This window comes from Heptranchias perlo, chromosome 12, assembly GCF_035084215.1.
Source record: "Heptranchias perlo isolate sHepPer1 chromosome 12, sHepPer1.hap1, whole genome shotgun sequence".
Lineage (NCBI taxonomy): Eukaryota > Metazoa > Chordata > Chondrichthyes > Hexanchiformes > Hexanchidae > Heptranchias > Heptranchias perlo.
The window spans coordinates 27,477,439-27,492,060 of record NC_090336.1 but is presented as its reverse complement, the minus strand read 5'-3'; positions in this window follow the sequence as shown (position 1 = coordinate 27,492,060).

The following is a 14,622-nucleotide window of genomic DNA, read 5'->3' as shown; positions in this document are numbered from 1 at the left end:
CCAATATGTAGCAAGTCCAACAAGAGAGGGGGCAGTTCTGGATTTAGTTTTAGGGAATGAGGCTGGGTAACGGGAGAGCATGTTGGTGGTAGTGAGCATAATTTAGTTAGTTTTTGTATAGTTATGGAAAAGGACAAAGATAGAACAGGAGTTAAAGTTCTCAATTGGGGAAATGCCAATTTTACTAAGCTGAGAAGTGATTTCGCAAAAGTGGACTAGAAACAGACACTTGAAGGTAAATCAATGTCACAGCAGTGGGAGGCGTTCAAGGGGGAGATTCAAGGGATTCAGAGTAAACATATTCCCATAAAGAAAAAGGGTGGGACTGCCAGCCCCCTGGATCTCAAGGAACATACAGGGTAAGATCGGGCAGAAAAGGAAAGCTTATGTCAGACACTGAGAACTCAATACTACAGAAAGCCTAGAGGTGTATAGAAAGTGCAGGGGTGAAATTAAAAAGGAAATTAGAAAAGCAAAGAGAGGGCAAGAAAAAATATTGGCAAGTAAAATCACGGAAAACCCAAAAATGTTTTTTAAATCCTTAGGTTACTTTTTTGGTCTCTAATAGGCTCTACTCTTTACATTAAGAGCAAAAGGATAACTTTGTGTGGAGGCGGAAGATGTGGGTATGGTTCTTAAAGAATACTTTGCGTCTGTCTTCACAAAAGAGAGGGACAATGCAGACATTGTAGTTGAGGAGGAGTGTGAAATACTGGATGGGATAAACTTAGTGAGAGAGGACGTATTAAGGGGATTAGCATCGTCGAAAGTAGATAAATCAGCAGGGCCAGATGAAATGTATCCCAGGCTGTTAAAAGAAGCAAGGGAGGAAATAGTGCATTTTCCAATCCTCAATGGATATAGGCGTGGTGCCGGAGGATCGGAGGACTGCTAACATTGTACCGTTGTTTAAAAGGGGAACGAGGGATAGACCGAGTAATTACAGGCTGGTCAGTCTAACATCGGTGGTGGGCAAATTATTGGAATCAATTTTTTTTTATTCGTTCACGGGATGTGGGCGTCACTGGCGAGGCCAGCATTTATTGCCCATCCCTAATTGCCCTTGAGAAGGTGGTGGTGAGCCGCCTTCTTGAACCGCTGCAGTCCGTGTGGTGACGGTTCTCCCACTGTGCTGTTAGGAAGGGAGTTCCAGGATTTTGACCCAGCGACGATGAAGGAACGGCGATATATTTCCAAGTCGGGATGGTGTGTGACTTGGAGGGGAACGTGCAGGTGGTGTTGTTCCCATGTGCCTGCTGCACTTGTCCTTCTAGGTGGTAGAGGTCGCGGGTTTGGGAGGTGCTGTCGAAGAAGCCTTGGCGAGTTGCTGCAGTGCATCCTGTGGATGGTGCACACTGCAGCCACTGTGCGCCGGTGGTGGATGGGGTGCCAATCAAGCGGGCTGCTTTATCTTGGATGGTGTCGAGCTTCTTGAGTGTTGTTGGAGCTGCACTCATGCAGGCAAGTGGAGAGTATTCCATCACACTCCTGACTTGTGCCTTGTAGATGGTGGAAAGGCTTTGGGGAGTCAGGAGGTGAGTCACTCGCCGCAGAATACCAATTCTGAGGGACAGGATAAACCATTACTTAGAAAGGCATGGAGTAATCAAGGACAGTCAGCATGGACTTGTTAAGGGAAGGTTGTGTCTGACTAACTTGATTGAATTTTTTGAGGAGGGTCGATGAGGGTTGTGCATTTGATGTCGTCTACATGGATTTTAGCAAGGCTTTTGATAAGGTGACACATGGCAGACTTGTCAAAAAGTACAAGCCTATGTGACCCAAGGGAAAGTGGCAAGTTGGCTCCAAAATTGGCTCAGTGACAAGAAGCAAATTAATGGTCGACGGGTGATTTTGTGACTGGAAGGATGTTACCAGTGGGGTTCCACAGGGCTCAGTACTAGGTCCTTTTTGTTTCTGGTATATATTAATGATTTGGACTGAATCATGCCCCCTGCATTTAAGAAGTTTGCAAATGATACAAAAATTGGCCGTGTGGCTGATAGTGAGGAGGAAAGCTGTAGTGTGCAGGAAGATATCAATGGACTGGTCAGGTGGACAGAAAAGTGGCAAATGGAATTCAATCCAGAGAAATGTGACGTAATGCATTTAGGGAGGGCAAACAAGGCAAGGGAATACACAATAAATGGGAGGATACTGAGAGGTGTAGAGGAACAGAGGGACCTTGGAGTGCATGTCCACAGATCCCTGAAGGCAGCAGGACAGGTAGATACGGTGGTTAAAAAGGCATATGGGATACTTTCCTTTATTAGCCAAGGCATAGAATATAAAAGCAGGGAAGTTATGCTGGAACTGTATAAAACACTAGTTAGGCCACAGCTTGAGTACTGTGTACAGTTCTGGTCACCACATTACAGGAAGGATGTAATTGCACTAGAGAGGGTACAGAGGAGATTTATGAGGATGTTGCCAGGACTGGAGAATTTTAGCTATGAGGAAAGATTGGATAGGCTGGGGTTGTTCTCTTTGGAACAGAGGAGGCTGAGGGGTGATTTAATTGAGGTGTATAAAATTATCAGGGGCCTAGATACATTAGACAGGAAGGACCTATTTCCCTTAGCAGAGAGGTCAATAACCAGGAGGCATAGATTTAAAGTGATTGGTAGAAGGATTAGTGGGGAGCTGAGGAACATTTTTTTCACTGAGGGTGGTGGGGGTCTGGAACTCACTGCCTGAAAGGGTGGTAGAGGCAGAAACCCTCAACTCATTTAGAAAGTACCTGGATGTGCACCTGAAGTGCCGTAACCTATAAACCAGGTGCTGGAAAGTGGGATTAGGCTGGGTGGCTCATTTTCGGCCAGCGCAAACACGATGGGCCGAATGGCCTCCTTCTGTGCCATAAATGTTCTATGATTCTATGAAATACACTCACCCTCCAGTTTGCCTAGTGAGCAAACAAACGTCAGTGGCAGCCTCTGGTGGTCGTTGCCATTTACTGCAACACTGCAGTTTTACCTCTGCCACTGATCCAATTTGTCTAATAGTTTCTGCAGTTCCTGGATCCTCGGCCAAGGTATTTTGAACCCCCCTAGATAGTTGGAGTAATTGTCCCTGCAACAGGAATGTTGTAAGAGTAGCTGTGAAATTCGTCCCAGCTATTTATGGTTGGCAGAGGTTTACTCTCCGTGAAGTGAAATATCTGTTGTGTTATTTCCAGTCATTTTTTTTGGGTACTTTTTAATGTCCATTTTAATAAATAGAATAGCAGTTTTAGGGAATGTCGAAATAAGAGGAGAAAGAACCTGCCAACACCAAATGCTCCCAACTCCTTTGCTACCATTCTGCATTAGTATTATTACAGTTTCTGGTCCTATGGAAACATCATGTGGGGTCATTCAGTTGTTGAGAAGGAGAGGGGCTGTATGGTTATATTTTGTAACACTTTAAAGTAGGTCTGTTAGGAAGGGATAGTGACTCTATAATCATGAGATAGGGTTGCTCAAACATAGTACTAAAAAAGGAATGACTCACACTACTCTGATGGGTTTAACCTTAGCCACCGTAATGAAGGTGCAAGAAATTGTGCTGCATTTTCAGAAGCCAAAAGAAGCATATGAATTCTTTAATGCGGCCCGTTCCCATGGATTGGGTTCAAGGAAGCAGGGTACCTAAGCAGCAAAGACAATGTAAAAATCTCCGTCAGAGAGACAACAAGATGGCTGATGTGGGAAATGGAAAAATGTCACACTGAGGTCGTGGAGCAGAGTAGAGGGAGCTTTACTCTACATCGAAGCAAAAAGTATTTGATAACTCTGTTCAGCTACCAGCACTAATGTCCATCACCTTGTAGAGTGCAAAATTCCTAAATTGTAAATCATTTATGTAAAATGTTAAGTATGAAAAAATTAAAAATGCCTGCTGACATGTGAATGGAAGACTAGCTCCTGAACAGTTCCTTTTGAATTGAAGGAGTTGGACTAACAAGCGAGTACATAGGCTCTGTATGAGATTGGCGTGGCCTGTTATCAATTGCCCCTACACTGTAGCAGAGTTGCAGAATGCAGATGGATAGACTGCACACACAAACAACGCACTGTGTGTTTGAACTCTGAATACAGTGGAGCCAGCATTGCTATAGCAACCACAGCCCACCAACTCTTAATTAAGCATTCTGAAATATACAGCTCAAAAAATAAATCAATGACTGACTTGAGAGGATTATGCAAAATAAATTTTACATCATGATTCATAATATTACTAAACTATATTTACTTTATATTCAGTAACATCCCAATGTGTATTTTTATTACATTATTTCCCTTGAACAAATCTATTTTATTGTCTTGATTTCACCCATTCTCATTTATACATTGCCGTTTAGTTAGTTCAGTTCCAAGTATCCCTAAGCCTTGGTGCTTGCCAAACTGCGCCTTAGTTCTCAGAGCTTAATTAAGTGTTTCTATCTCTACAGGGAGAGACTGTACACGCCATATTAGGCAAACAGAATCTCTACTTATGTGGATTTCTCAGTAGCTTGGTTGGAGATTCTTAAGCATGGTTATGGTTTTGTGTGTGTATGTCAGACACTCAGCTGACCAAAAAAACACACATAATGGGGGAATTTCTCCTGTCCACTATTTTATGGGGAAAAAAATCATTCGCACAAAATGCTTCCCAATACCAATACAGTGCAATGAACCATGAGTTGCCCTTGTAATGTCCTTAATTACAGTACACTGAACCAATGTAGCCTGTACAATTCATTGAACCAATGTGCGTGGGTTGTGTGGTGTGGGTATGCGTGTGGAGAGATCAGGCTCAGTTGTGATGTTCTCATGGTCAAATAGCCTGAAAACACTAACAGTCTGGATTTACACATGAAGAATGGACAAGGTACCAGCGGGTTGCTGCCACTCATGAAACATTTTCCCAGTCTGAGTCACTGCCTCCACAAAACGGAAAAAAATTGGAAAAGTAGAAGAACAATTGTCTATATTCTGATGCTGTAACAATGTCGTCTGCAGATGTGAGATACTTTTTATTTCAAGACAAACGGCCAGTCGAACACTGCACTAGTGAGGCATTGAAGTTTTCTATTTGAATTGGTGAGACACCCTAATGCCATGTATCCCAGTTAACACTGCCTTCTGTTTTCTGCCCTTCTCCTCAATTTTCTCTCAGTTCTCCCCTCTCTCCTGAAGGTGCTGACTTACGCTGCAGGACAGTTCCATAAACACTGGCAGCCCTCTGGGATTTCCTCCAAGTGTCCATTATTACACTATTCTGTCAAATCTTCGAAGAAGCACCATTAGAGACTCAGGTTTCTTTGGCAAATCAAATCCATCAATAACACATGGATCTATTACATTAATAACGCATGAAGAAAATGAAAACTTAAAACAAAAGATTTTTGATCGACCTTTGTCAGTTGACTCCTGCATAACAGAACATTTTCGTCAATGGAAGATGAAGCAACTCAATACTTATCCCCAAGTCAGCATGGGGTGGGAATGGCCCAGTACTATAGACCACACATTACTAACCCACCAGGAGAACCATTAACAGATGCTGCACTCTATTTTGAATATTTAGCTTACAACTGATGCATATAGTTGCCAAAAGAATTTGTAAATGAGCTACAATTCACTCACCAATACATCAACACATCACAGTATAAGAATATTGAATAAGGAAAACTGATTCTAATTAAAGCTTTACTTCATACAACTGCAATGAATAGGTTTAATCTAATGAGGTGACGGTCCTGTGCGAGAATGTAATTTTCACAGCAGCAAAAGCAAATTAGAAAGATCTGCACCAGCGCAGCACTGTTACAATCTGCTTCACCCACCACCACAGCCCAGCATTCAAACACTTTCCTTAGCAACATTGCAAGATGCTCAAACACAGTCTCCTGTCACCCAATATCTCCCAATGCTCAAACATTGCCCCCACTTTGCACACCCGGTAATTATAGAAATTATTTTCCGATGCGGAGCCTTGCCTTCCCTACAGGATAAAAAGAGAACTCACTGTTACTACCAGCTAAAGTGAAAAGGGCTGGTGATGTAAATTGTGGGGAGCACACCTGTGGTTTTCCACTGTGTTCTCCCAGCAGGCAAGACTCTGGTTGTGTGCATTTGAACAACAGCTCTTAAGGTTTGGTCCATTGTAATTCAACACAATGAAAGTGAATGGAAAATGGCCCAAAGACAATGGGAGAGAGTTTGCTTCACTAGAGTTCTATGCAGTTCAAGTAAATTGAAGAGATTTTGTCCTTTAAATTTATGCACGTGGAACCCGAGTAGACTGTAAGTGACCAAGTGTTGAGTTCCAGTTTGCCAAGCACAAATTAGTCCTGGTTGCAGGCTCTTCAGGATAAAATGACAACCCAGAACTTCAACCAACTGCAGAAAACAAGACTTGTGATGTAAATGTTAGCAAGTATGGTGACTGATCCTGAATGCGAGCTAGATGCTTTTATCATTTTATATGGTGTCTGCGAATTACGTCCCTCAAGGACAATAACTCAACTCACCAGATGTAAAATCAGAGGGCTTTACTGAGTTTGAGTCCTCTCCCCTAAAGGGGGATATGAAGGAAAAAGAAGGAAGAGGGAGGTAGCTTCAAAAAAAGCACCAGAAAATGTGAAAATAAAGGATGTCCCGAAGATTCTAATTTTGGAAGCTTTCCTGATTCAAATATTGACCTGGAAATTGCACTGAGCGGTGAACACATGTCACCCGCCGCTGGCAAGTAACTAACTCACTCACAAACTTTTCACGGTCTTCTGGGCGTCAATTTGCTTTGATTGAGAACTGCAAGTGTAGCGGTTGTTCCCAGGCTTCCCTGAGCAGTGGGAGGAGGAAAGCATCGCTATGTCCCCTCCACCAATCAGCTTGAAGCAAACCACGCTGTGAGAACCAGGAAGTGATGTTCATTCACAAACCACGCAGTGTAAGAACCAGGAAATGTCAGATAAGGATAGTAAATGTGCTATAAAATCAGATAGAGAAAGTGAAACAAAGAGAGGGTAAGATTAAAAGACTGAGATAAAAGAAACAGAAAGAAAAAGTAAAATAATAAAAAAAAAATTAAATGTCCAAAGACTATTAAAATCGGGAGTAATGAGATTCCACGTTTTTAAAAATTAATTTTCAGTGCCAGAGAGGTTGTTTGGTGGTCATTAATACTTACCACACCCGTTAAAATTTTGTTTAGACCTGATGTCACTCAGCGTACCTTTTTTTTGGTGCGATTAGTTCATTTCCACCATGGTAGGAGAGCAAGTTTGCGCTGGTCTATTGATTCCAGCCAACGATATCTCTTTAACGCAGAGTTGCCAGATGAACAGGGAATCAGGAAGAGCAAGTTCTGGATTTCTGCACTTAACTATGCGTGCCTGCTTGACGGAACTTGTTCTTCCATTTGCCCTGTTAGCCTTGTCATTATTTCTTGAACAAATTCCGGGCCATTATTTTTAGAATTTGGCCAATAAAGGGCCTTAAACATTTGGAAATTTCAATTACTCCTCCCCTAGGAGGACTATACATGTACAAGTTAAACACCTTCTCTGCTGATAATTAAACAGGCTAAAGCAGACTTAAGATGAAGAGCACAATTCTTATCGTGAGTTCAATGCAGATGAGCTTTCAATTACCATTTCAGAGGCTTTCTGCACTTTTATGTCAGAAGGTGTTTAAAGCCCTGGAAAGTCATGCACCATATTTTATAGGAAGAGGGAAATAGCCTTGTATACGAGTATACATATATATTTTAACTGGTTCATTGCAGGGGTACCAGGGCTTCAGAGTTGTTGCAATGTTATTGCGCAACCCAATTAAGAAGTACCAAAATATGGGCACGCAGAACTCATAATTGTTTCTGACTAGTGCTTCAGAATAGGCATAAAAAAATTTCAGACTTGCCTTTTGCCTAGCTCTAGCTCTTCCAGGTTAGAGATACTTTATACACAGGCCTTCAGATGCCTACAGTATTTGACTTTCCAGAAGCTTCCATGCAATTTTCCTCCTTAGAAGTTTAGCCAGGTCCCTTCCCCAAAAAACTGGAACATAGAACAGCTGAACCAAGCCTGGGTTACTTGTGGATTACAGCAGAATGAATTTGCATTTATATAGCACCTTATCATGCCTAGGATACTTGTGGGTTACAGAAGAATGAATTTGCATTATATAACGCTTTATCATGTCCTCAGGATGTCCCAAACACTTCACATATGGATTACTTTAAAGTTCAGCCATTGTTGTTATGCAGGCATAAGTGGTAGCAAGATCCCCAAACCAGCAAACAAATAAATGACGAGATAATCTGTTTCTGGTGATGTTGGTTGAGGGAAGAGTGTAGGACAGCATACCAGGAGAACTCCCTTGCTCTTCTTTGAATAGTGCCATGGGATCTTGTACATCTATCTGAGCAAGCAAACAGGACCTCGGTTTAACACTTCACTTGAAAGGCGGCATCTCTGACACTGTAGAACTCCTTCAATACTACACTGAAGAGTCAGTTTAGGTTATGTGCTAAAGTTCATGGCAGATCTTGAACCCATGTCCTTTTAACTCAGAGCTGAGAGTGCTGTTGACGGAGCCAATCTGACAGCCTTGTATCCTTGCCACTGATATCATGCTCCTCCCTGGCCTATGTATCAGGCTGAGCCAAATTGTTCACAACCTTGGCATTCTATTCAGCCCAGAGCTGAGCTTCCGACCATACCCTCTCCAACACAAAGACCACCTACATCCACCAATGTAACATTGCTCACCTCTGCCTCTACCCCAACCTATCTGCCACTAAACCCCTCATCCATGCCATTGTCACCTCCATACTCGACTTTTCCAATGCTCTCCCGGCTGGTCTTCCATCCTCGATCCTCTGTAAATATGAGGTCATCCAAAACTCTGCTGCCTGTATCCTATCCTGCACCAAGTCCCACTCACCCATCACCTCTGTCCCCACTGACCTACATAGGCTCCCAGTTACCCAGCGCCTCAAGTTTAAAATCCTTCTCCTTCTGTTTAAAGCCATTCTTGGCCTCACTTCTCTCTAGCTCTGTAACCTTCTCCAGCCGCACAACCCACTCCTGAACTCTCCATTTCTCTGACTCTGGCCTCTTGTGTGTCCCCCCCTTCCCCGCCCCTTCCGCCCCCTTCCTTCACTCCACCATTGACAGAAGTGCTTTCATCTGTCTAGGCCCCATCCTCTATAACTCCCTCCCTAAACCCCTCCACTTCCCCATCTATTTTTCTATGATAAGTGCAAGTTGTTGCTATTATTGCTTTGGTCTTGAGGATAATGGGGAGTTCTGTTGATGGTTCAAATACTCAATTACAGGATCACTCCTTGTTCACTTGGGGTGGAGACCAACTTGGGCTCAGCTCCAATGTCAAAGGTCAACATGAAGTCTTTATCTTTATCGTATTTCTCACAATATTTTACCATGTACTGGATCACCTTCCCCTTCTTTGTTGGGTAAGATATACTCCATCCTCAGAAGAAGCCTCGGTACAAGTAAATCTTGGAGTACAGATACATGCGATGAGAATCTGTCCTCTGACTGCTGGGCCCGAGAGTGCCTCTTGGAAACTCATGATCATGATGATGACTGGAGGTGTATCCCAGCTCTCTGCCAATCAATGAACAACCCCAATCTCCAATCACTGACAAGAGTGTTAAAGGAAAAGCAAGAGTTTCATCCCCCGCCAGAGGCTACCCTGCACAAAAGTGAACTCCCAGGTATTCTACACTCACCAAGCTCCCTTGAGAACTCCTTTTTCCCTAAATCAATGAGTTCATACCTGCAGTTGAAACGTCTGTGCTCGATACCATAGATAGAAATCACTTGGTATTGTAGAAACACACTTTAATCCCTATAGTAGTCACTGCTCAAGGCTCTCCCAAGCAGGTAGCAAGGGCAGGAAGCCGTACAGGGATAGACCTGAACACCAATAGCAAGTAGTTCAACAGATTGTTGATCTGTTGATATATGCTGTTTAATAAATGTTTCCAAGTTGCCTGATGTTACACTGTGCTGTCTTCTAATTACTCCTGGATGTAAATGTTCAGAAGTGATCTACCTTTTGATACATCTGCTCAGATACTACTTTATCTGCTCTACAATAAAATAGAAGTTAATCAAATGTAAGTATGAGTGCTTGGTTAGAGCTCCCTCTTGTGGTGGGATTTATATCTGTTAGAATTAATTTCATCATCTGCCAACAAGGAACCATAATGTGGAGATGCGCGGTGATGGACTGGGGTGGACAAATGTAAGGAATCTTACAACACCAGGTTATAGTCCAACAGTTTTATTTGAAATCACAAGCTTTCGGAGATTATCTCCTTCGTCAGGTGAGTGAGTGAATGAGAGGTTCTCAAGTCGCATATCTTATATTAGGCTGGGACACGATCACACCAATCAAAAGGTGTCATTGGTGTTCAGACAGGTCAGCCACGGAAAACAGTATGTCCCAGTATACTGAATACACAATGGGTCAAATTACACAGACAAAGAGAGAAAGAGACCCGAAAGGCAGAGAGAGAGAGAGAGAGAGAGAATGTCCAGTTGTATTAAAAACAGATAACTTTTTTTTCCCTGCTGGTGGGGTTACATGTAGCGTGACATGAACCCAAGATCCTGGTTGAGGCCGTCCTCATGGGTGCGGAACTTGGCTATCAATTTCTGCTCGACGATTTTGCATTGTCGTGTGTCTCAAAGGCCGCCTTGGAGAACGCTTACCCGAAGATCGGTGGCTGAATGTCCTTGACTGCTAAAGTGTTCCCCGGCTGGGAGGGAACCCTCCTGTCTGGCGATTGTTGCGCAGTGTCCGTTCATCCGTTGTCGCAGTGTCTGCATTGTCTCGCCAATGTACCATGCTCCGGGGCATCCTTTCCTGCAACGTATGGGGTAGACAACGTTGGCCGAGTCACAGGAGTATGAACCATGTACCTGGTGGGTGGTGTCCTCTCGTGTGATGGTGGTATCTGTGTCGATGATCTGGCATGTCTTGCAGAGGTTACCGTGGCAGGGTTGTGTGGTGTCGTGGACTCTGTTCTCCTGAAAGCTGGGTAATTTGCTGCGAACGATGGTCTGTTTGAGGTTGGGTGGCTGTTTGAAGGCGAGTAGTGGAGGCATGGGGATGGCCTTAGCGAGGTGTTCGTCGTCATTGATGACATGTCGAAGGCTGCGGAGAACATGGCGTAGTTTCTCCGCTCCGGGGAAGTACTGGACGACGAAGGGTACTCTGTTGGTTGCGTCCCGTGTTTGTCTTCTGAGGAGGTCTATGCGATTCTTCGCTGTGGCCCGTCGGAACTGTCGATCGACAAGTCAAGCGTCATTTCCCGATCTTACGAGGGCGTCTTTCAGTGTCTGTAGGTGTCCATCACGTTCCTCCTCGTCTGAGCAGATCCTGTGTACTCGCAGGGCCTGTCCATAGGGGATGGCCATCCCCACGCCTCCACTACTCGCCTTCAAACAGCCACCCAACCTCAAACAGACCATCGTTCGCAGCAAATTACCCAGCTTTCAGGAGAACAGCGTCCACGACACCACATAACCCTGCCACGGTAACCTCTGCAAGACATGCCAGATCATCGACACAGATACCACCATCACACGAGAGGACACCACCCACCAGGTGCATGGTTCATACTTCTGTGACTCGGCCAACGTTGTCGACCTCATACGTTGCAGGAAAGGATGCCCCGGAGCATGGTACATTGGCGAGACCATGCAGACGCTGCGACAACGGATGAACGGACACCGCGCAACAATCGCCAGACAGGAGGGTTCCCTCCCAGTCAGGGAACACTTTAGCAGTCAAGGACATTCAGCCACCGATCTTCAGGTAAGCGTTCTCCAAGGCGGCCTTCGAGACACATGACAACGCAAAATCGTCGAGCAGAAATTGATAGCCAAGTTCCGCACCAATGAGGACAGCCTCAACCGGGATCTTGGGTTCATGTCACGTTACACGTAACGCCACCAGCAGGAAAAAAAAATATCTGTTTTTAATACAACTGGACATTCTCTCTCTCTTTCTGCCTTTCTCTCTTTGTCTGTGTAATTTGACCCATTGTGTATTCAGTATACTGGGACATACTGTTTTCCGTGGCTAACCTGTCTGAACACCAACGACACCTTTTGATTGGTGTGATCGTGTCCCAGCCTAATATAAGATATGTGATTTGAGAACCTCTCATTCACTCACTCACCTGACGAAGGAGATAATCTCCGAAAGCTTGTGATTTTCAAATAAAACTGTTGGACTATAACCTGGTGTTGTAAGATTCCTTACAAGGAACCAGGTTGCATAACTTTACTGTCCAATACAATATTTACATTCATAGTCCAATATCTCAATATTTTTTATTGTTTATTTTACTTAAATTCTTCTTGAATCACTTTTTATTTCCCAAAATATCCCATTACATTGTGCTTGAGTCCATTCCATCATTTTATAAATATCCCAATTTCAGAGAACAGTATTGTTGGACTGAAAAGGACTTGTCAATGGGTTAAAGCAAAACTAATCAAAACCATTTCAAAAGAGGAAAAGCAACTTGGTTTATTCTTAGTTAAGTATGGAAGAGCTTTGATCTTAAGTCTTAGTCCAAAACGTCACCCTGTTGTGACATTTGATGTCTGCCAATGTCTGCAGATAAGGTCTTAAATTCTTAACACCACTGGATCGTTTCCTGCACTAACACTTTTGCGGTTCCGAAAACACAAAAAACACAAAAAAATCCACTATGGCTCTTCTTGATCCAGAGAGGACTCCACACACGTTTCCGTGAATGAATCCAATTACCTCACTCCAGGTGGAATAGTCAGCAAAGGGAGCACAAAAATAATGCCCAATATTTCCTTCTATCACGTGGGGAAATATGCACTTAAATTAAGAAACTTATTTTAAATAAATGCAAAGGTTGTTGCTTGATAACTTAAAAACAGATGTCGATGTCCTTGGAAGGGGTTAACTTCTTTGCAGAAAAATAAACAAGTCACGCAGCGTGCGTCAACGCAGCTTTCACGTAAATTTACAAAAACATGATGCTAGGGAAGATAACATTTCTGTTCGTCCATCTCAGGTTTAGTTAGTCCAATATTTCCAGACTGTTGCCATAGAGGCAGGAGATTGAGTTTAATTTCTTCCACTTTAACTGAAGGATGAGTTAGCATTCACAGCTAAACAAAATCTTTGTAACATTGCACAAAAGAGAACACAAAGCAAACACTGAAAAGGGGGCGTAGCCACAACAGCGAAAAGAAAGCACTAACACAGGCTTTTAAAGAAACAGTACACTGAAAACAAAAGAACATATCCTGTAGCTTGTAACACTCTCCCTTTCTCCTCCTTGTTTCTATCATAGACTACCCTTTTTCATTTAAACCAAATTTCAATTTCTGATGTTTGTGACTTAACCCCATTCTGTACTGACTCAAAGTCTCAAGCTCAGTCTGTGTCCTCACCTTCAGTCCCTCCATCTTTCTTTTTATTCTTTTTTTCTTCCTCATCTTTCAACCTACTCTTCAGAATTTTGATTTCCTCTCCCAACCTCCCTAACCCTTATGGCTGAAACAATAAGAGTCCCGCTTTCCAATCAACATACGTGCGGATTGTAGAACATAAACCATCCGGTGATCTCACCATGGTTATGCTTTTAACTGCTGGGGGAGGAGTGGCTACTTTTAGCTCACTCGATCACAACCACTTATCCCTCGTCCCCGTCTTGTCGCAATTACTCAATGTCGTAACACTTGTCATTTTTAAACTTTTAATTCTTGTGCCCACCCAGGGACGCCAATGTTGGTGGATTTTTCCGTTACTGTCGCAACAAAAGGCTTGTTAATCCTTCAACAATAACTTTCCACATGATTAAACAACAAGCTTTAATATATTGACTCACAACAGTATTATACTTTCGATACAACTGTCTTTAGATTACATTAAATGGCAAGTAAGTAATACAACCTGGTTCCCGCGGACCCAAGACGATCAGACTTGGCCTCCATAGGCTGCCTTTAGCTATGGACTTGCAACTGTCCTCTTGAGAGCTCTTACCTTTGGGAGGGAGGATGCCCTATTTTTATACTATTCGGTTGCTATGTTCTGCATGTAAGCATCTCTGGCCTTATCTTCTAGTCATAAGTCATCCCACCATGCTGACACCATGTTAGCAACTCAAGATAAGCTGTTTAAAGTAACGTAACTAATGACCTCAACCTTCATCTCTGTTTACAAGCTGTTTGTTCCTTTGAGGAATGCGTAGGTCCTTGGTTACTTGTTTTGGTGTAGACCACCTTCTGACGTCAATGTTATCTATTCTATGGAATGTTGGCCTCATCCTCCCTGATGTTCTGCTGTGTAAGCTGTCCTTGTTTTCACAGAGATGTTAAACCATGCCAACATGTGAGCTATGCGAGATGGGATACTTGACTATTTCTAGTTTTAAACCGTATTCTTACACTGGATATCTTCACCTCCTTTTCATCTGGATGGTAAAACCATATTTGCTTTCCTCAGAGTCTTTGCTTCTCTCATGACATAGTGTAGCAGGATGATAAATACAAAGGGTGCCAGTGTATCTCCTTGAAGAGCTCATGCTTTAATCTGAAAAGGCTCTTTATTACCATCTGGGTATTGT